Consider the following 21407-nt stretch of genomic DNA (forward strand, 5'->3'; position numbering starts at 1 on the left):
GGAATTTACAGGACCTGGAGGCTTTTTGTTAAGAAGAGTGGACAGCTTTTCCTTGTCAGAAAATAAAGAACCTCATCCACAACTACCACAAAAGACTTCAAGCTGTCATTGAAGTTAGATGGGGCAATACACGGTATTAAGAAATGGGGAATGTGAACTTTTGATCAGGGTCATTTGGATTATTTGGGTTGTCATTATGATTTAAAGAGAGAAAACACAGTAGTTTGACAATAAATGGCTTCACTCAACCACTAACTATGAGTGGAAAAAAAGTTTTGGTGTTATCACTTATTTTCTCTGAAAAAAAGACCAAGAAAGCAAAAATTCTGCTGGGGTATATAAACTTTTGAGCACAACTGTATATCAATATGTCTTGTTTGTGTGATTATAAATAAAACATAATTTTGTACTTTGTTATAAACAAGACTTAGAATTTATTTTGAATATTAGCCACATTTCTAATCAGGAATTTCAGCTCCTAAATGTTTTCTATGTTGTATGGAGATTTTCTCTTGGCAAATAATATGTTATCCCCCTTATTCCACATCTCTAACTATGTGTTTGTAACAGCAATAAGTCAGTCTTTATGCGTAGTTCCCATGATACGTTTTTGGTGAGTTTTATGCACTGTGGATTTTTGAAAAAATGCCACTTACCTATTTTACTTTATGGGTTCAGAAATGGTGCAGAAAATCTGCAACATCAAAAGCTCACCAAAATGCTCATCGTGTGAACATAGCCTAATCAGGCTATGTGAATGGTAAAAACCCAGCTGGAATAATGGGAGGAAATAGATATACAAACAGTGGTACTAATGTGACACCAGTCCCTATATGCTATGATTGCTTGAATAACACTCAGTACATGGTCTATGTGGGGCCTAAACTATCGCTTATCTAATCATCAAGGATTCTACAGACTCCAATGAGCTGATGTTAGTAATCATGCTTTGCAACGTTCACCGCTATTTTACAATGCTTAGAGAATATTCTTGATGTGATGTTCTGGAAGGGACATAATGTTAACTAACTGCTTTGAAATTTAAACCAAATTCTGATTTCCATAAAAGCAGGGTTAGCAGTCCTAAATGTGATGGAATGGCTTCCGATATTTGCATAATATTCTTGACAAGAAAGTCTTCAATTCCTTTTCGCCATGGCCCTAGACAGGTATTCCAAAGTTAGACATGCATGGGATTTCCATAAGATATGCCATAAGTGTGTTATAGACGTATATATTGTATATCTCTAAAAAGGATATTGGAGAAGTGACCATACGTTGAGTGCCTATTTTCAGCACTCCAACAGAAGTGAATGGGAAGAGTTGCAGATGTGATAAATGTCTCAGATCAGCATACCGCTTTACAAGTGTAGGCTAAATAATATAAATGGCATACAGATGATTTTCCAGTGACACTCTTGTCACTTAATTGTTACCATCTCTGAAAGCAGACGTACTAATAATAAGATATGATTATAGAGCACTACTATGCGGATGCATTATGCTTGTCATTGTAGTTACAGCTGTTGTATTATTCATCACTGCCATGTCTAGTCTACTCAGTAAGAACTGATGGAGACAGTAATGTGTTCCTGCTCATTGATTTAACCTGGGCTGTATAGATGAGCAGATCAGGAAAAATTCGAATTCACCTGTTTGCGTGGATTTTCTCAGGAAATTTAATTTGCGGGAAAGTTATTCCTCATGAATAGTGTTGAGCGATACCGTCCGATACTTGAAAGTATCGGTATCGGAAAGTATCGGCCGATACCGGCAAAGTATCGGATCTCGCCGATACTGATACCCGATACCAATACAAGTCAATGGGACTCAAGTATCGGAAGGTATCCCTGATGGTTCCCAGGGTCTGAAGGAGAGGAAACTCTCCTTCAGGCCCTGGGATCCATATGAATGTGTAAAATAAAGAATTAAAATAAAAAATATTGATATACTCACAGCTCTGTCTACTGTATAGTGGCCACTGCCAAGTATGGCACATTGCCGACACAGAGAACAGCCTAAGGATAGGCCATCAATGTTAAAGTAGTGGACAACTTCTTTAAAGAAGTTGTCTACTACTTGGACAACTTCTTCTTATACACCTTGCTTAACCTTAATAAAATAATAAAGCCTATAATTGCCTCCCATGCCAGCATCATTCCCGCTGTGTCAGCCTTCGCTCTGCCCGGTGCCCCCGTATTGTGTTGTGACATGTGACGCCAACGGCCAATCAGCGCTGGCATCACTGACCCCACCTTCAGACAAATCAACCATGAAGACGAAGTGCAGGCTGCTGCTGCCAGGACAGTGATGCCAGCTCTGATTGGGCGCCGGCATCATGTGTAACAACAGTGCATGAGAACCCTGGTGAGAGCAGGTGCCAACACCGCGGGAAAGACTCCAGAACGGGAGGTGAGTATAGGGTTCATTATTTTATCGAGGCAAAACAGTTTGATCAAGAAGAGGTTGTCCCCAGTAGTGGACAGCCCCTTTAAGTCATTTTATACTTTTTTATCCCAAAGCAAATTGATTTTTCAGTGGAAACACCTGCAGCATGCATGCCATGTACAAGTAATGTATCATCTAGGCAATAAACATTATAATAGTAACTTTTCTAAAAAACTCTTTCCCTTTTTTTCTAATGGAGAAAGTTGATATAATCATTTTAAAAGAACAGTTCAATTGCATGCAAATTAATCCTTCATAAACCATTACATCCGATTTCCATAAAAGGGAAATTCTATTTCTAAATTAATTTGCAATCTATGGGGCGAAAGCTGAACTCATTATCCACAAAATATATCCTGTCTATCTGAAACTTTACAATAGGGAATAGTGATGGACAGTAATGAATTACGGGATGTAACTTTTCAAATAACTATAAAAGAGATTGTTCCCTTTGACAATTAACTTGTCTTAGTGGGATAAAGTTTATACCAGAGTTTTGCAAACCAAACATGAATTTAGCCTCAGCTTTTATAAAAATACCGTATTTTTTTTCCTTTACATGATTACAAGATGTGGATACTGTAACTGTTTGTTTTGCCACCTAGTAGTTGTGATGTGAGTTGTGGCCTGTCAGTGATTTCGAAACCATGTTGTATTGTATTACAATTATTTCATGAAATATTTGACTCTGATTTCACTCTGTGACTGTCTGATTGTGTGTCTATACAGTGGGGGGAAAAAGTATTTAGTCAGTCACCAATTGTGCAAGTTCTCCCGCTTAAATTTTTTTTTAGAGAGGTCTGTAATTGACATCATAGGTAGACCACAACTATGACAGTCAAAATGAGAAAACAAATCCAGAAAATCACCTTGTCTGATTTGGCAAGATTTATTTTGCAAATTATGGTGGAAAATAAGTATTTGGTCATTAACAAAAGTTAATCTCAATATTTTGTTATATATCCTTTGTTGGCAATGACAGAGGTCAAAGTTTTCTGTAAGTCTTCACAAGGTTGGCACACACTATTGGTGGTATGTTGGCCCATTCCTCCATGCAGATCTCCTCTAGATTATCACCACAGACTGAATAGTGGAAAAAAGTCCATAAGTATTACAAATTATTGCACAATAGAAAAATCTTTATTGTTTAAAAACACATATAAAGGCAAAAGACAGGGGCACAACTGGAATAAGCGGTGACACAAACCACATCACTGGTAAGGAACCACACATGTTAGGGACGTATCATATCATAAGCGCAAGTGCGCAGCATAAACTGTATAGTGACTGCGATGGACACATATCGATATAACATACCTAGTGATCTGTAGATCAAACACGTGTGGACCTCCACCCTCCTCCAGGAGGGTGGAGGTCCACACGTGTTTGATCTACAGATCACTAGGTATGTTATATCGATATGTGTCCATCGCAGTCACTATACAGTTTATGCTGCGCACTTGCGCTTATGATATGATACGTCCCTAACATGTGTGGTTCCTTACCAGTGATGTGGTTTGTGTCACCGCTTATTCCAGTTGTGCCCCTGTCTTTTGCCTTTATATGTGTTTTTAAACAATAAAGATTTTTCTATTGTGCAATAATTTGTAATACTTATGGACTTTTTTCCACTATTCAGTCTGTGGTGATAATATTGATTTTTGGTGGGTCCGGACTTGTCCTGTTCTCTGGGTGTGTATGCCTGTTACTCACTACACTAGTAGGAATTTGTTAATATTATGCGGCACTCACCCAATTATATGCGTTTATCTGTTGTTCAAGATCTCCTCTAGAGCAGTGTGGTTTTAAGCCTGTCGCTGGGCAACACGGACTTTCAACTCCCTCCAAAGGTTTCTATGGGGTTAAGATCTGGAGACTGGTTAAGCCACTCGAGGACCTTCATGTGCTTCTTACAAAGCCACTCCTTCATTGCCCTTGTGGTGTGCTTGGGATCATTATCATGCTGAAAGACCCATCCACGTTTCATCTTCAATGCCCTTGATGATGGAAGGAGGTTTGCACTCAAAATCTCACGATACATGGCCCAATTCATCCTTTCATGTACACGGATCAGTCGTCCTGGTCTCTTTCAGAGAAACAGCCCCAAAGCATGATGTTGCTACCCCCATGCTTCACAGTAGGTATGGTGTTCTTTGGATATATAGCTCAGCATTCTATCTCCTCCAAACACAAGTTTTGTTTCTACCAAAACAGTTTTACTTTGGTTTCAACAGACCATATGACATTCTCCCAATACTCTTCTGGATAATCCAAATGCTATCTAGCAAACTTCAGACAGGCCCGGACATGTACTGGGTTAAGCAGGGGACATGTCTGGCACTGCAGGATCTGAGTCCCTGGTGGCATATTGTGTTACTAATGGTAGCCTTTGTTATGGCGGTCCCAGCTCAATGCAGGTCATTCACTAAGTTCCCCCATGTGGTTCTGGGATTTTTGCTCACCATTCTTGTGATCATTTTGACCCCACGGGGTGAGATCTTGCATGGAGCCACAGATCAAGGGAGATTTTGAGTGGTCTTGTATGTCTTCCATTTTCTTATTATTGCTCCCACCGTTGATTTCATCACACCAAGCTGCTTGTCTATTGGAGATTCAGTCTTCCCAGCCTGGAGCAGAGCTACAATTTTGTTTCTGGTGTCCTTCGACAGCTCTTTGGTCTTCACCATAGTGAAGTTTGGAGTGTGACTGTTTGAGGTTGTGGACAGGTGTCTTTTAGTCCGATAACAAGTTCCAACAGGTGCCATAACTACAGGTAGTGAGCGGAAGACAGAGGAGCCCCTTAAAGAAGAAGTTACAGGTCTGTGAGAGCCAGAAATCTTGCATGTTTTTAGGAGACCAAATATTTTTTCCACCATAATTTGCAAAATAAATCTTGCTAAATCAGACAAGGTGATTTTCTGGATTTGTTTTCTCATTTTGACTCTCATAGTTGTGGTCTACTTATGATGTTAATTATAGGCCTCTCTCATCTTTTTAAGTGGGAGCACAATTGGTTGCTGGCTAAATACTATTTTTCCCCCTGTGTGTCTTACTAACACTATCTGTCAATCCTGTTGAGTGTGTTTCCTATGTGAGAGAAGAGGAAGGGAGAGTGTAGCGTCTGGGGTGGCATAGTTGAATATGGTTTAGTTCCACTGTGTCATATGGACCCCATAGTTGTGAGCATCAATAGCTGATTATTATTAAGTGTAAATTCCCTCATTGTAGATTTTGTTGTTGGAATTTCTGAGACTGAAAATTGATTCCATTGATTTGAATGTTGTTAAAGGGAATTTGTCAGTAGGTCATTGCTATGTAATGTGAGGACAGCATGAGGTAGGGATTAAAACACAGAATGCAATGATTGTTCACAAGTCAGGCTGTGTGCTGTGGTTTACCTTTACCTTTACTAGGCAACAGACACTTACAAGTTTTTCTAAGTATGACTCTACCCCCTCCTTTGATAAGCACCCCAGGGTCTATAGCTATGTGCACTGTGAGCCTGGGTGGGTGGGGTTAGCTTTCTCAGCTCTGCTGAATTGCTAATTCGAAAATCTCTGAGTCAGAACAGCTGAACCCAGTAAACTTAGTGATACATAGTTGGATTCAGGGTCTTTTTGTCTACATCATGCTGCGCTCAGATTAGGTATGATAAACCTGCTGACACATTCCCTTTAATTTGTAAAACTTTCCCAACATGTGAAGGTACCCTAATAACTTGTCATATTTCAGTGGAATACAGTTTAATTAACCTCTTTCTGACCTCGGACGGGATAGTACGTCCGAGGTCAGATACCGCGCTTTGATGCAGGGCTCCGGCGGTGAGCCCGCATCAAAGCCGGGACATGTCAGCTGTTTTGAACAGCTGACATGTGCTTGCAATAGCGGTGGGTGAAATTGCGATTCACCCGCCGCTATTAACTAGTTAAATGCCGCTGTCAAACGCAGACAGCTGCATTTAACCGGCGCTTCCGACCGGGCGGCCGGAAATGAGTGTATCGCCGACCCCCGTCACATGATCGGGGGTCAGCGATGCTTCTGCAGTGTAACCATAGAGGTCCTTGAGACCTCTATTGTTACTGATCCCCGGTAGCTATGAGCGCCACCCTGTGGTCGGCGCTCACAGCACACCTGCATTTCTGCTGCATAGCAGCAATCTGATGATCACTGCTATGTAGCAGAGCCGATCGCGTTGTGCCAGCTTCTAGCCTCCCATGGAGGCTATTGAAGCATGGCAAAAGTAAAAAAAAAAGTAAAAAAAATGTGAAAAAAAAAATAAAAAAATAAAAGTTTAAATCACCCCCCTTTCGCCCCATTTAAAATAAATCAATAAACAATACAAATCTACACATATTTGGTATCGCCGCATTCAGAATCGCCTGATCTATCAATAAAAAAAGGATTAACCTGATCGCTAAACGGCGTAGCGAGAAAAAAATTTGAAACGCCAGAATTACGTTTTTTTGGTCGCTGCGACATTGCATTAAAGTGCAATAACAGGCGATCAAAAGCATGTATCTGCACCGAAATGGTATCATTAAAAACACCAGCTCGGCACGCAAAAAATAAGCCCTCACCTGACCCCAGATCATGAAAAATGGAGACGCTACGGGTATCGGAAAATGGCGCATTTTTTTTTTTTAGCAAAGTTTGGAATTTTTTTTCACTACTTAGATAAAAAATAACCTAGTCATGTTAGATGTCTATGAACTCGTAATGACCTGGAAAATCATGGCAGGTCAGTTTTTGCATTTAGTGAACCTAGCAAAAAAGCCAAGCAAAAAACAAGTGTGGAATTGCACTTTTTTTGCAATTTCACTGCACTTGGAAATTGTTTCCCGATTTCTAGTACACGACATGGTAAAACCAATGAAGTTGTTCAAAAGTACAACTCGTTCTGCAAAAAATAACACCTCACATGGCCATATTAATGGAAAAATAAAAAAGTTATGGCTCTGGGAAGGAGGGGAGTGAAAAACGAACACTGAAAAATGGAAAATCCCAAGGTCATGAAGGGGTTAAAGTCTTGATTGACAGTGACACATGATATCAGAATCATGTTCAGCATTAGATAGATAGATAGATAGATAGATAGATATGGGATAGATAGATAGATAGATAGATAGATAGATAGATAGATAGATAGATATGGGATAGATAGATAGATAGATAGATAGATAGATAGATAGATAGATAGATAGATATGGGATAGATAGATAGAAATGGGATAGAAAGATAGATAGATAGATAGATAGATAGATAGATAGATAGATAGATAGATATGGAATAAAAGATGGATAAATAGATATGAGATAGATAGATATGAGAAAGATAGATAGACAGACAGACAGACAGACAGACAGATAGATAGATAGATAGATAGATAGATAGATAGATAGATAGATAGATAGATAGATAGATAGATGTGCTAGCAATTCAACCAGGCTCACTGCACACAGAAGGGTTAGAGGCTTTTCATGTGAGTCCACCTAGCATTTCACTTCAATCTCTACTGGGCTGTGCATTATCTGAAGTGCAAAGTAGGACATGTTTGACTGACCTCCAGAGACAATTCACTGGCAGAACCGTTGTGCCATCTGCTGGTCATAAGTGGTATATTTTAACTAAAACGGTGATCCTGTGAGAGATGCAGTTTCAGAGCTCCATAATTTTATTTGCACCTTTCTTTATGAAATGTAATTTCTGAAAGCTTGTAGTTTTTACACCTGGATGGAATAAGTATATACTTGTACAGCTGGAGATGGATACTTTTAAATCTATTAATTTTTGCCATTTTTTTCAGTTATTTTCAGTTCCTTTCAATAGTTCCCATTTTATAAATAGAAATAACATTTGGCCAGGAGCATGCCCCTTGTGGAGAAAATCTACTCCACTGTTATTATGCTTTGCATCAAATGCCAAAAAAGCAATTCTAAGATCTAATAATGGCACTTTTAAGAGAGGGGAGCAACAGGAAATAATACAATGAAAGCATTAGTCCATAAAAATAAGTCAGAAAGCTCAATAGTATCAAATCTAAACTGAAGCGACACTCAGCGCTGCAGCAGCTTTTAGCTATTTACCTTTGGCATTGGATTACTATGGAAAGACACATTTGTGATACTGCAGTATAGACTTCAGAATATTAGATATTTATCATGATGTGATGTTCCATAAATTCCTTCTTCGAATATACGATTACTGTATAGAATAATAAATGATTTTAATCTGTGGACATCTTGGATAAGCTATAACTAAACATTACTTTTGTTTATAAGTGCAGTTAAAAGAGTATTCCCATCTAATACTTTTATGGCACATAATAATGTGTTTCTTCTAGTAAACTGACAGCACTATAAATATGAGGTGTGGGGTTTACAGTCCTGCCTGAGACAGAGTTCGTGAGGGGCGAAAATACCTCTTGTACATACCGTTATACCATAGTTACATCTAAAAATCATGGCCTCTATACCTTGCACCTATAGTTATAGGACTTGTATTGCTGATGTTTCTTGCACAGTTAAGGTAATAATGACTAGTGAGTGGTTAAAGGGGTGTTCCGAAACACAACTTAATTTTCATTCTAAATCCCTATCTATTTATTGCCATAATCTAATCTATTTTCTAATACACTTTAATTAAAAAGTATTTCCTTCCCTAACTACACTACTTAACTGTCTATTTTTGTACTACTTCATTTTGTATGGCACTTTGTTTGAAAATTCCAGTGCATGCTGGGATATTCAAATGAAGTGTCATCATGGGGCAGAGACTGAGGTCACTGCTGCAGCCTCTGCCCCCTCCCTGATAGGAATAGTCATCAGTGACCTTTTTACAGGGGCAGGGCTAGTCCCTATTCTACTGAGCATGTGTCGGTTGTCAATTCCCACATATGCTCAGTAGATTCTTGTCATGGTGCAATATGCACAATGACAATGTGTTCTCTCATCGGCTCTGATCAGAAGCAATGAGCCTATAGAACAGTGACAGTGCGCTTGGTAAGAACATTGGAAATGCAGAGAGCAGTGGCGCAGGGGCGGCACTGATCTCTGCACTCCGGTTAATCCCTTTACAATGCGCACTGACAGTGCCCAAGCCCTGCCCTTGAAACATCAGTCACTGTGATAACCTCTGCCCACTTATGACACTTCGTTTGAGTATCACAGTATACACTGGGAATTTCATAGAAAAAGTCTTCACAAAGGAAGTAATAAAAAAATAAAGCCGTTAGTGCAGTTAGAGAAGGATAGTGAATTTTTAATTAAAGTGCATTAGATTCGATTTTTGCATTAAATAGATAAGGATTCGGAATTAAAATGAATTTGTGTTTCGGATTACCACTTTAATTAATTTCCATAATGTTGTGATAAAAAGAGTCTTTGGGTACAAAATCAAATTTCAGAATTGCAGTACATAATATAATTAGAGATGGGCGAACCCGGACAGTAAAGTTTGTTCCTTACTGAACACCTACTGTTCGGGCATGGACTCTGAACACGGACTTCATCAGGAAGTCTGTGTTACTGTTTGGGTTTGGCACTTCAAATGCCAGGCATGATAGCATGGCAAACACTGTCTCTGATCGTTAAATCATTACAGCTGGTGAGACATCCGTGGTTCCCATGCTGTCAAATAACAGTGTGAGCCCGCAGCTGTGATCGGAGGTAAAAAGTTTACTGGTGTCGGCTGATGGGACTACTACTCCCATCAGCCTATGACTGCTGCCACTAGTAACAGTGAACGCAGGCAGCGGCTGGTGGGAATATTCATCAGAATATCAAGGAGACATGTCCGATTTTGATCCGATTCTTGGATCAGTCTTAAGTCTATGGTCTTTGAAAGAATCGGACAGGACTCGGATGCAATCAATACATTGTCCATTATTCACGGACTCATTAACAGGAGAAGCTTGAGAAATCTCCATCAGATTTTTTGTATACAAGAAAAAGTGATGAATCTGTAATGGTCAAAACTGACACAATAACCAAGCTGAAATGAAAATCTGGTCGAAAACACTGATGAAACTCAGAACAGTTTTTTGTGTACGAGGAAAATCACTGACGTCTAAATGAGCCTTTAGCTTATGATATAAATATAATTGCCATAAACTGAATTCTATTTTAATTTATACTTACCAGTACTTGAGAGATGAATACAGGGGCTGAATGAAGAGCATACGGTATATAACTGTTTTTTATATTTATTTTATGGGTTCCTGGTAATGTGCAAGCGTTTTACGACTGATATATAAACTATGTCATTAACTGGTGTAAAACTGGATTAGCACAACGGCAATACCCACAGTAAAGAATATCTTCTTAAAATGTTTACTTAAAAATCTGTGTATTATTTCTGTTTTACTAAACAAGCAGAAAATTGTGTCTTCCTTGGTTGCCTGCCAATGAAATGGGATTAAATTAGTGAACTGTGATCATCCTCTGCTTTGTATTTTCTAATATGTGGGCTCATGTTAAAAACTTGTATGAAGTCCTGAACTCCTGGTTACTTGATGCCTTGATAATGAAGGTTCCGATAAAATTTGTATATGTAAAATGACAATTATTCTATGTCTGTAATATTCTTAGGTGAACATTTAGAGAATGTTATTGTGAATGAAGTGATCACTGTTGATTAGCAATATCTGTGCAGATACATTCTACTACGTTGAATTACATTAAAACACTAAATGTTACATGTAAAACCCCCAATATCTATTTTGGTTTGGAGATACTCTGGATTAATGATACCTTAAGGGAGTAATCTGGTTTATAAAACCAATTTTTAAATGTAATTCCTTATTTACTTTTGTAGCCTGGCAATCAGACAGGTTATGGAAGTAATAACACTGGGGCGTCTGACCTCTGAAACCTTCCTGCTGCAGGAACCAGTAGGATTTAGTTACCTTTTATAGGTAAAAAGCAGGTAAAGCACAATCCTCTCTTTAGACCTGAAGTAGTGCTTTAAAATGGCCCTCAATCAGCCATGTCCACATGTTCTTCCACCTCTGCAACTAAGATCGGGGGCTAAGGGGGGCAGTGGGTTTCTGACATCCAATTGAAAAAATTAAATAAAGATTTGTCACCGGACAACCCTGTTAATACAGGGGAGTTTCCTTTTTTGGGATAGTCATCAATTAGCCTTACCAGAGAGCCACTAAACAGAGTCCCACTCTTTCTTCCTAGAAAATGTGTGCATTATCAGGTCAAAAATGGCCAATTTTTGCTTTTTTAATTCCCACTGCTCCTCTAAGCATTCTACTTGTTTTCTTTTTTAAAACCCAACATATGGTCCCAGAAATATAGGCCTTTGTAATTTAGTGCAGATCTTATTAGTCTTTATCAAGAGGGTGTGCTGGTGTGACTCTCTCGGTGCTTCGTCTTTAGACAGCTCTGTATTATTATCTTGTGAGAGCCGCCCAGTTGTAAAGACCACAGAAAGTAACGCTAAATGAAAAGACCCCTATCTCTGAAATTGTATGGCAGATTTTTAAAATGAAAAAGCGCAATACTTAGGGAAGCAGTGGGAATAAAATAAGTGAAATATCTGGCTACTTTTGACTTGGTGACCTGTCATCTTTAAATTAGCACAACGTAAAGCTGGTGACATTGTATAAAAATTAGTGGATTGTTTTTAGACTACAAATAATCACTAAAGGTACCAATAGTGGGACCTTTCACAAATATCATAAAAGGATCCTTGTAAGGCCGGGGTCACACTTGCGAGTTCAATGCGAGAATCTCGCACGAGTCTCTCACATCAATTCCCGGCACTGCCGCCAGCACTCAGGACCGGAGAGTTCAGCTACATAGAAATACATGGAGCCGCACGCTCCGGTCCCGAGTGCCTGCGGCAGTGCCAGGAATTGATGCGAGAGACTGGTGTGACCTTGGCCTAACAAAAAGGGTTAGGCCACAGTAAAAAAAACTTTGAAAAAAGAAAGTACAATTAGCCTGAATCTGGAACAGTTCAAAGCAAGGTAGTCTACATGAAAATTAATTTCCAGGCTGCCTATAAACAGTCCATCTAATCTACCCTTTAGGCAAATATAAAGGACGGCAGTGTCATTTTATGTGGGTTTTTTTTTGTTTATTTGTTTATTTTTCATGGGGTTTTGAGAATTTCTTTGAGGATATTGAATCTCTTCTCTTTGTTCAGATTACAACTGTGAGTAATGATTTGGGGAATACAGCTGCCCAATCATTGAGCCTGAGTATCTCCAAACAGGGTATTAATATTAAGTCAAATTTGAACCTTTTCTTTTTTAAATAAAACTACTGCAATTTTGCTTTTTTCTTCTACGTCATATACTCTACTTTGATTTGAATAATTAAGAACTCCTGTTTAACAAAAAGAAAAAAAATGACTAGAGCACATGTCATATTCAATGTACATGATGTTATTAACATTTCTTTGTTTTCATTTCCCGTGAATCATTGTTTTCCACTGATTGTTGCTGCATCCAAAATGAGGAGAATAACTATTCAATAGATTGCCAGCAACACAATTGTGTGTAACCCCTTTCTTACTGACTCCTGCAGAGCCTTATTGCCCATGTTAGCCCTTTGTGACAGTCTATGTGCTTGGAGGACAGGGATGGGAGGAATTGTTCCTCCACCTCAGTATTAGGATACCCATGATTTCAAGCTGAGCTGATGTTCATCCCTGATGCAAAGCTGTGTAGAGGTCACAAAGCGACTCCTATGGGTTAAATAACTCTTAAATCTGTAAATATCAAATACTGTGTATATATTGATGATATAATAAATTTCAGCATGCAACTTATTTAAATGAACAGAAATATATATATATAATATATATAGATATATATTTAAAGTATTTCAGCATATAAAGGAAAGAAGACTGCCATATGTACTAGAAATTTACAATAACCAAACATGTAAATATAGAGTATGTAAAAATAATTTTGCCATTATTTCTGACATAGAATAAAGTGTTTCTTTCTTTTGGATATTGCATTTGTTTTTACACTATGGGTGTTTTTTTTAACAAAGTAACTGCAAAAAAAACATATTGCACACAACAATGTTCTGCTTTTAAAAACAAAATGACATCCACTTTTCAGAACATAGTTGTCAAGTACTACACGTTATACTCCTGACTCAAAATTACCCAGTGTTGGCATTAATGTACCACCTGAAAATAGCTGCATCCAGGTAAGTAAGTGGAACGCCCACTGGAAAGTTGCAGACAAATTTTGATGACAGACAAGAAAATGTATTTTTTCACATAGAAACACTCACAGACAGGATCAGATGGTCTGGAAGCAATCTATCAGATAGCTGATGTAGGGCAGACAGACATGTTCGTTGCTTGAAACTTTTTGTGAGTGTTTCTATCTTCTACCATGAAACTAATATTGCCTGCCTGCATTATTCCTTGAGGGTCAAATCACCTATCATTGGGACTCCCAGGGTCAGCCATCATTGAGCGGGTGCACCATATCATCTGTCAAGTAGGGTGCCAACCTCCGCTGCTAGACAGGGCTATTCAGACAGGTAACTGCATAGAGGGGTATTTGCAATTACACACATCACTAAATGTTGAATATTATTCATGTATCTGGTTTATATCCAAATGATGCTTTTAGGGTTCACTCACCCATTTTTCTCTTTTTGATACTGTCCTGTAAGGCAGCCAGTGTTGTAGCCGTGGCAACAAACTGTGATAGTCCCACACCCTGGCACCACAGAGATGAAAAACACAATCCCTTGTGTCGTGTGTGTGAGGCGTGCAGCAGAATACTCACTGTAGTTACTGAGGTTCCTTCAGTGTCTGTCACTTCAGTCTCAAGCTCCCAGGTTCCATTAAACATGGCAGAGCCACAGTCCTTTTCCAACAGTTCAACTTTACTTATAACAAGAGCACACGTCACTTTCACAGCATAGTCCACATAAAAATGATTTTCCTGAACTTTCTCTGCTTCCCAGGCAGATTCCATTCTCACTATATTCTTTCCTTGTTTCCTTCCAGCAGTCTCTGCTATCTCCTTAAACACTCCGTGTGCCGACCATGTTTTCCTTGTACCTGCCCTTAGGGCAACTTCTCTGGAGAATCCATGTCCCATCTGCATTCTACATGTTACCAGCTCCCAGTCAGTCCCTTGTCTGTTCCCATAAGGAAGAGGTGCTGATCCTGGTACAGCATAGGATGCAAAGGATTATTCTTTTGCCATCCACACTTTCTTTAAAAAGGCACCAGACTGGGGATCACCTAACCCTTTGCCTGGGAACTTGCCGCGTGTGGGTTCTCTGGGCAATAGTTGCCTGCCTTCTCCTTCTGGGCACCCCACTGCCATTTCCTTACTATACAGTCCCTCCCCTCTGTGCTGCTGACCTCGCTCTGCATGGAACCTTCTCAGGTTGGGTCAGTGACTTCCTGATCCACAACCTCGTCTTCTACTTCTGTACTCTACTCCTCCTGCCTTTTTCACTTAACAGCATCACTTATTGACAACTGTGTCTCATCATCATTAATCTTTTGAGACACTAATTGGTATTCTCCACCATTGTCTTCTTCTGACCATGGCTACCCAAATATTTGGGCATCTCTCCGCATGATCTCCTCATGTCCCTCTTAAATCACGTTCTGGCCTTTTGCACTGGACGTTTCGTGATACTATCACACTCAAGTATCACAGTGCCTGAATGTACTTGTTACTCAGCTAGCAATGGGTGGTGCTCTAAGTAAAACTCAAATCCCCACCCCGCATTTTTCGCAACTGTTACACAGCCAATAAGCATGCGGGGGGTGCCTGTGTGTCACTGTAATGCCATAGCCATCTTGGTTGTAGCATTACTGTGATTGGCTAGCCGTGTGACATCATGAGGGGTTATAAAAGAACAGGTGCTGCCCGGCTTTGCACACTGACACCATTGCACCGCTCTGTGTCACTTCCTATTGGAGGGATAGAGTGCTTGTATAGGCCTCCTGTGTGTGCACAGCATAATGAATCAGAGGTAGTATTGATACTGGTGCTGAAGCTGAGCCATCATTCTAACAGTTCTTCTATGGGCTAATCATTTACTGTTTGCAGGGCTCTATTTGCTACTAGGCACTTGAGGGCATGTGCCTTGGATGCCAGGATGAGAGGGGGGCGTTACCTGAGCAAGGTCTTTTTTTTATAAATCCAGGGGTCAGCTCGCCCACCCACCTCAGTTTTCTAGCTGCTGCGGGGATCTCTGTGATGCAGAGGAGGAGAAGAGCTACAAGTGACAGCGGCACTGCACACACACATCCAGCAGAGGAGAGAAAGTGAGCAGAGCAGGGGAGCAGAAGGGTGACCTGAACATGATATGATATGGGTATGTACCCTGATGCTGTAATCCGTATATCACCACACACATCTCCCGTCTGTCTGCAGCCTCCAGACTCCTCCCACAGATGTGACCGATCACATGCTCATGACATCATCAAAGGTCCTTCAGTCCACTAGGTCCTGGCATGTACAGTGCTACGTCACATCGGGCACACCTTATCTATGAATGCAGAGTCGGGAGGGTGTGTGCTCGGTGTTGGGTGCAGATGAGCCGGTCCTTGTGGGGCGGGCCGGGAGGCTGTGATACTGCGGGCGCGCAGTGTCCTAGCTGCAGTCACTAAGGGAATCCTCACAGGAGATATGAGGTAAAGCAGCCGTCATTATATGGTGTGCTAGGGGGTGCAGCCATATCTGCTGCTGAGGACCCAGGCTGTGACCCCCAGGACAAGAGCCACCACCTTTTCTGTCCAGATTAACCTTTCCAGTACCACAGGGTTTAGTCTCTATATGTTTGGGGGTCTGTAGTGCTCAGTGACGTCATTCCTGGGGACATGAGGCTTTTGTAGTGGGAGAAATATGAGATGCATTACTGATGTGCGTTTTCTATTATTTTTTTCTTTTTTAAAATATTTCTCATTTTCTCCCTGAAAAAGTTCCGCCTTTTTAAAGAAAGTGTGGATGACAAAAAGTTCCGCCTTCATTTTCTCCCTGAAAACGTTCTGATGGGTGTCACAGGTCCGTGTTTGTGTGTTTTTGTTTTTTTTCTCTTACGTTTTACTAAATCTACATTTTAAGTAACTTTATTACTGTTATAGATGAAAACCCATCGAAGACCTGAGAATACCAGGGCTATGGAGTTGATAAGCCAAACCTCCGACTCCTCAATTTCCATGACTCCAACTCTGACTCCCTCATACATGGCTCATGTTTAAATTTATAGCAAACCTGTAGCCTGTTTTGGCCACTATAAGATGCGGCCACTGCCTTTTAGGACTTATCTACAGCATTCTATAATGCTGTAGATAAGTCTGCGGTCTGACCTGCAAGATGAGAAAAATAAGTTTTAGTATACTCACCCAGGGGGCAGTCCGATGGGTGTCACAGGTCCGGGTCCGGCGCCTCCTATTTTCTTGGGAAAAGGATAGAATAGATGGTTTACATATAGTAAATACATACAGAATAGGTAGCTACTGTATATAGATGTGTGGGACAAATTAAATTAGTATAGTGTGTGTGCAAATTACTGTACTTGTATTTAAATAATAAAAGATGATTTTGGTGAAAAAATTGGCATGGTCTCCCACGCAATTTTTCAAACCATACAAGGAAAGCTAGCGACTGGGGGCTGATGTTTATAGCCTGGGAAGAGGTTAATACCCATGGATCTTCCCAGGCTATGAATATCAGCCTGCAGCGCTATATTTAGCCTTTACTGGCCATTGAAATAGAGGGGACCCCTCAAAAAAATGATGTGGGGTCCCCCTATAATTAATAACTAGAAAAGTCTATGCAGATAGCTGCGGGTTGATATTCATAGCCTAGGATGGGGCCATGGATATTGGCCGCCCCCTGGCTACAAACACCAGCTCACAACCATCCCAGAAATGATGCATCTCAAAGATGCGCCAATTCTGGCACTTAGCCTCTCTCTTCCCACTTGCCCTGTAGCAGTGGCAAGTGGGGTGATAGTTAGGGGGATTGATGTCATCTTTGTATTGTAATGTGATATCAAGCCCACTTCTTAGTAATGGAGAGGTGTCAATAAGACACCTATCCATTACTAATCCTATAGTTGTTATACCTATAGTTATTATAGGTTAAATAAAGACACAGCCAGAATAAAGTATTTTAAAGAAATAAAACACAGTTTTCCATCTTTATTATACAGCTAATTCATGCAAAGCCGTCTTTCTCCTGTAATAAAAAAAAACAAAACAAACCAACAATATACCATACCTCTCAGTGACTAGCGGTTATGTGACTGATGCTGCGCATCCTCACAGCCTGACCTGCACTGAACTCTGGAGAGTGGGACAATGCAGGTAATTCTCCCACTCTCCGGTAATCAGACCTTTTTTTCCCACATATGGCCCATATCATAAGAATATTTAAGTTAATAAATTGCTTTTCTAAAGCTTTATAGTGTAGTTTTAGACGGGGATGGTTAGGGATGAGCTAGCAAGGTGCAGGGACAGGTAGTGATGGCTACTTGCGGACATGAGCTGTACTTTCGGTTTTGCACTTGTGGTGAGACAAAAAAACAAGTACCGCATTTGCCGGATTGTGGCAAAATTGCAAATGCCGCACATGTCTGCAAGTCCCATATGGAAAGAATGAGGCCGAACGCAGTGTTGCCATAAGTGATCCATTATGTGGCAGATGCAGAAAAACTGCCAGATATGTCGTAAATGGTAAAAATCGCTGATGTGAAAGTAGCTTAATTACTGCCAACAGTGTCTACATTAGTCATACTCACCAATGGGGGAGACATCAATAAAAGTGCCTAGGGCAGCATAAACTCTAAATAAGGCTCTGGCTGTTTGTATCATATACAATCTGAATTTAGCCTACAGAGGGATAGAGAGTCGCAGGAGCAGGGAGAGTGCCTGAATTCAATCTGTAGACAGGGATTAGGGCTGTGCAGTCCATTGGCAAATATATGCCACAGGCCCGTGAGAGGCTCCTTGAAGTGGCTCAAGACAGGGCTACTACCAGGGCTCCCACATAGGAGGTGGGAAGCCCCAGAACTTTGCCTAGGGTTTCCCACCTCCTATGCGGGAGCAGGCAATGGTGCAGGTAACACAGGGGCTGTTGCCCATTTCTTTATGTCAGTGGCTCTGACACAGCTGAAGCAAGGTCACTTACAGCCCAGGCACCTGGGAATCAGGCTCCAGGAAGGAGGTGGAGACAGTCCCCCAGCCTTCCAAGGAAGGAAATGAAGGACCGGACACCTGGAGAGAATTACTGTCTTACCCTCCTTAGAATTTTATCCTGGCTTTGTACTTGTGCAAAGTCTTTATGAGTGTAGAAGTATAGCAACTACACTTTTAAAATATTTGAATGAGGCCTGCTAGTTTTTGCGTTTCAGTGGTTTATGGATAACCCTCCATATAATTTTTGCCTGGCTTTGATCTTTCTGCAAAGCCTTTATGACTGTATAAGTACATCAGCTACACTTTCAAAATATTTACATTTTAGATTTTTTTATGAATTCAATGAGTCAACAACACAGTTTAACATTATTATTGCATTATGGTGGAATGTAAAACTCACAAAAAGCGTTGAAAAATATTTCTGGATTAGATTACTCATCCATAGAGTATTACATGCTTTCTGTCACATTTTGGTGGTATATAACAGTCAAAAAAGTGGTTATTAATGTTGCTTTCTCACCCATACCCTATTCTGTGGTCTGGGGTACATTTTGACACAGTTCCACCCCTCAGGGTGTCTGGGATGCAGTTACTGACAGCTCGGCCATCCAATCTGGTATAGGGGGTGTGACCTGAAAATGGCTGACCGCCAACGCTCACCATCCAACCTGATGGAACTGAAGAGGATCTGCATGGAAGAATGGCAGGGGATGCCCAAATCCAGGTGTGAAAAACTTGTTGCATCATTCCCAAGAAGACTCATGGCTGTACTAGCTCAAAAGGGTGCTTCTACTCAATAATGAGCAAAGGGTCTGAATACTTATGACCATGTGATATTTCAGTTTTTGTTTTTTAATACATTTTTAAAAATTTCCACATTTCTGCTTTTTTCAGTTAAGATGGGGTGCAGAGTGTACGTTAATGATAAAAAAATATAATTTTTTTTAAATACCAAATGGCTGCAATGAAACAAAGAAACAGAGAAAAATTTAAAGGGGTATAAATACTTTCCGTACCCACTGTACATCTTGTATGTATGTATGTGCCTGCATATTTTGTGTGTATGTACCTATATATATATATATATATATATATATATATATATATATATATATATATATAGGTATCTACCTGTATATCTGGTATGTGTGCATGTGTCTATATACAATGGCATGTAAAAGTTTGGGCACTCCTGGTCAAAATTACTGTTATTGTGAACAGTTAAGCAAGTTGAAGATGAGATGATCTCGAAATAGCCTAAAGTTAAAAATGACACATTTCCTTTGTATTTTAGGCAAAATAGATATAAACTATGTTTTCATCTTTTACATTTTAAAAATTACAAAAAGGAAAATAGGCCAATGCAAAAGATTGGACATCCTGCTTGGTTAGTACCTAGTAGCACCCCCTGTTTGAAATTATCACAGTTTGTAAACGATTTTTGCAGCCAGCCAAGAGTCTTTCAATTCTTGTTTGAGGGATTTCCATCCATTCTTCCTTGGAAACGTCTTCCTGTTCTGTGAGATTCCTTGGTCGTCTTGCATGCACTGCTATTTTGAGGACTAGCCACAGATTTTCTATGAAGTTCCGATCAATGAACTGTGAGGGCCATTGTAAAGCTTTCAGCTTGTGCCTTCTGAGGTAAATACCAATGTGAAATAAGGTGTTAAATGGGTCTCATCAAATATACAGTTAATTGAAAATAATAAAACAATGCATAAATGTTGTGCATAAATATATGATTCTTCAGAATTTTTATTAGTCTATGCCTGATGCCATCACACAAAACTAAAGTCATTTCAAATGGCAACTTTTTGGCTTTAAGAAGCACTAAAAGAAATCAAGAACAAAAAATGTGGTAGTCAGTAATGTCCAAATCAAAACAGGTGGCTGAAACACAACCAATAAATAGTCCCGAATAGTGGAAAGTAAGATGGAAAAAGAAGGTCCATTTGAACTCTGGCCAAGGAAGATGATGCCGTCGCTGCTAACCGATGTTCTCATGTTAACAGCACATATATCAAATAGAGGTCATCAGCATAAATTCTATAAAAGAGGAGAAAAGCAACAATTAAAACTCATAGTAAAATGCAATATAAGGACCCACCCTTAAAAGAATCTTTACAGGAAAGCATTAAAACCAAAGCGCTCCTGGAGACCCCCAGGCACAACTGTGCCGAGTCTGTAAATCCACTTGCTCTCGATTCCGGCTAATTTGTTGAAGATATCACCTCCTCAAAATTGTAGTGAAATTCATCAATTTCTCTGACTTTCAGTCCATTAGCATTGCTGTGATGGAACCTCTTAAAATGATGAGTGAACATTTTCAAGGAATTCAAATCTGTACTTGTCTTTGCTTTTTCTATGTCTCTGCGGTTTTCTCTAGTGGTCATCCTGATATAAATTAAAAGTCGGCATCAGTGGAGCAAATTCTACTGATCCGCATAAATTGGCCAACTGGAATTCGATGAATGGTTGATGGTATATGTGAAGATTCTGCATGAAGGGAAGAATTGATGGTTTACGGTGGACATAAATGGCGATCCTGCCATTTTCAAATAGACTGATGTTAATGCCTAAGAACTCCTGTTTTCTCCCATAATTATAAGTGAGTTTGGTGTAGATTGAGCAATTTGCTGTTCCCAATATCCAAGAAAGAGGTTCGCATAAGAGGGGGCACAAGCTGCCCCCATTGCCGTACCCTGAGTCTGTAGATTTGTCCGATCTTTAAACACAAAGATGTTATATGTCAAGGTAAATCCTAATAGGACAGTAGCAAATGGATCAGATTTTTATCCAGACTGCTAACC

The sequence above is a fragment of the Ranitomeya variabilis genome, chromosome 3 (genome assembly GCF_051348905.1).
Source record: "Ranitomeya variabilis isolate aRanVar5 chromosome 3, aRanVar5.hap1, whole genome shotgun sequence".
NCBI lineage: Eukaryota > Metazoa > Chordata > Amphibia > Anura > Dendrobatidae > Ranitomeya > Ranitomeya variabilis.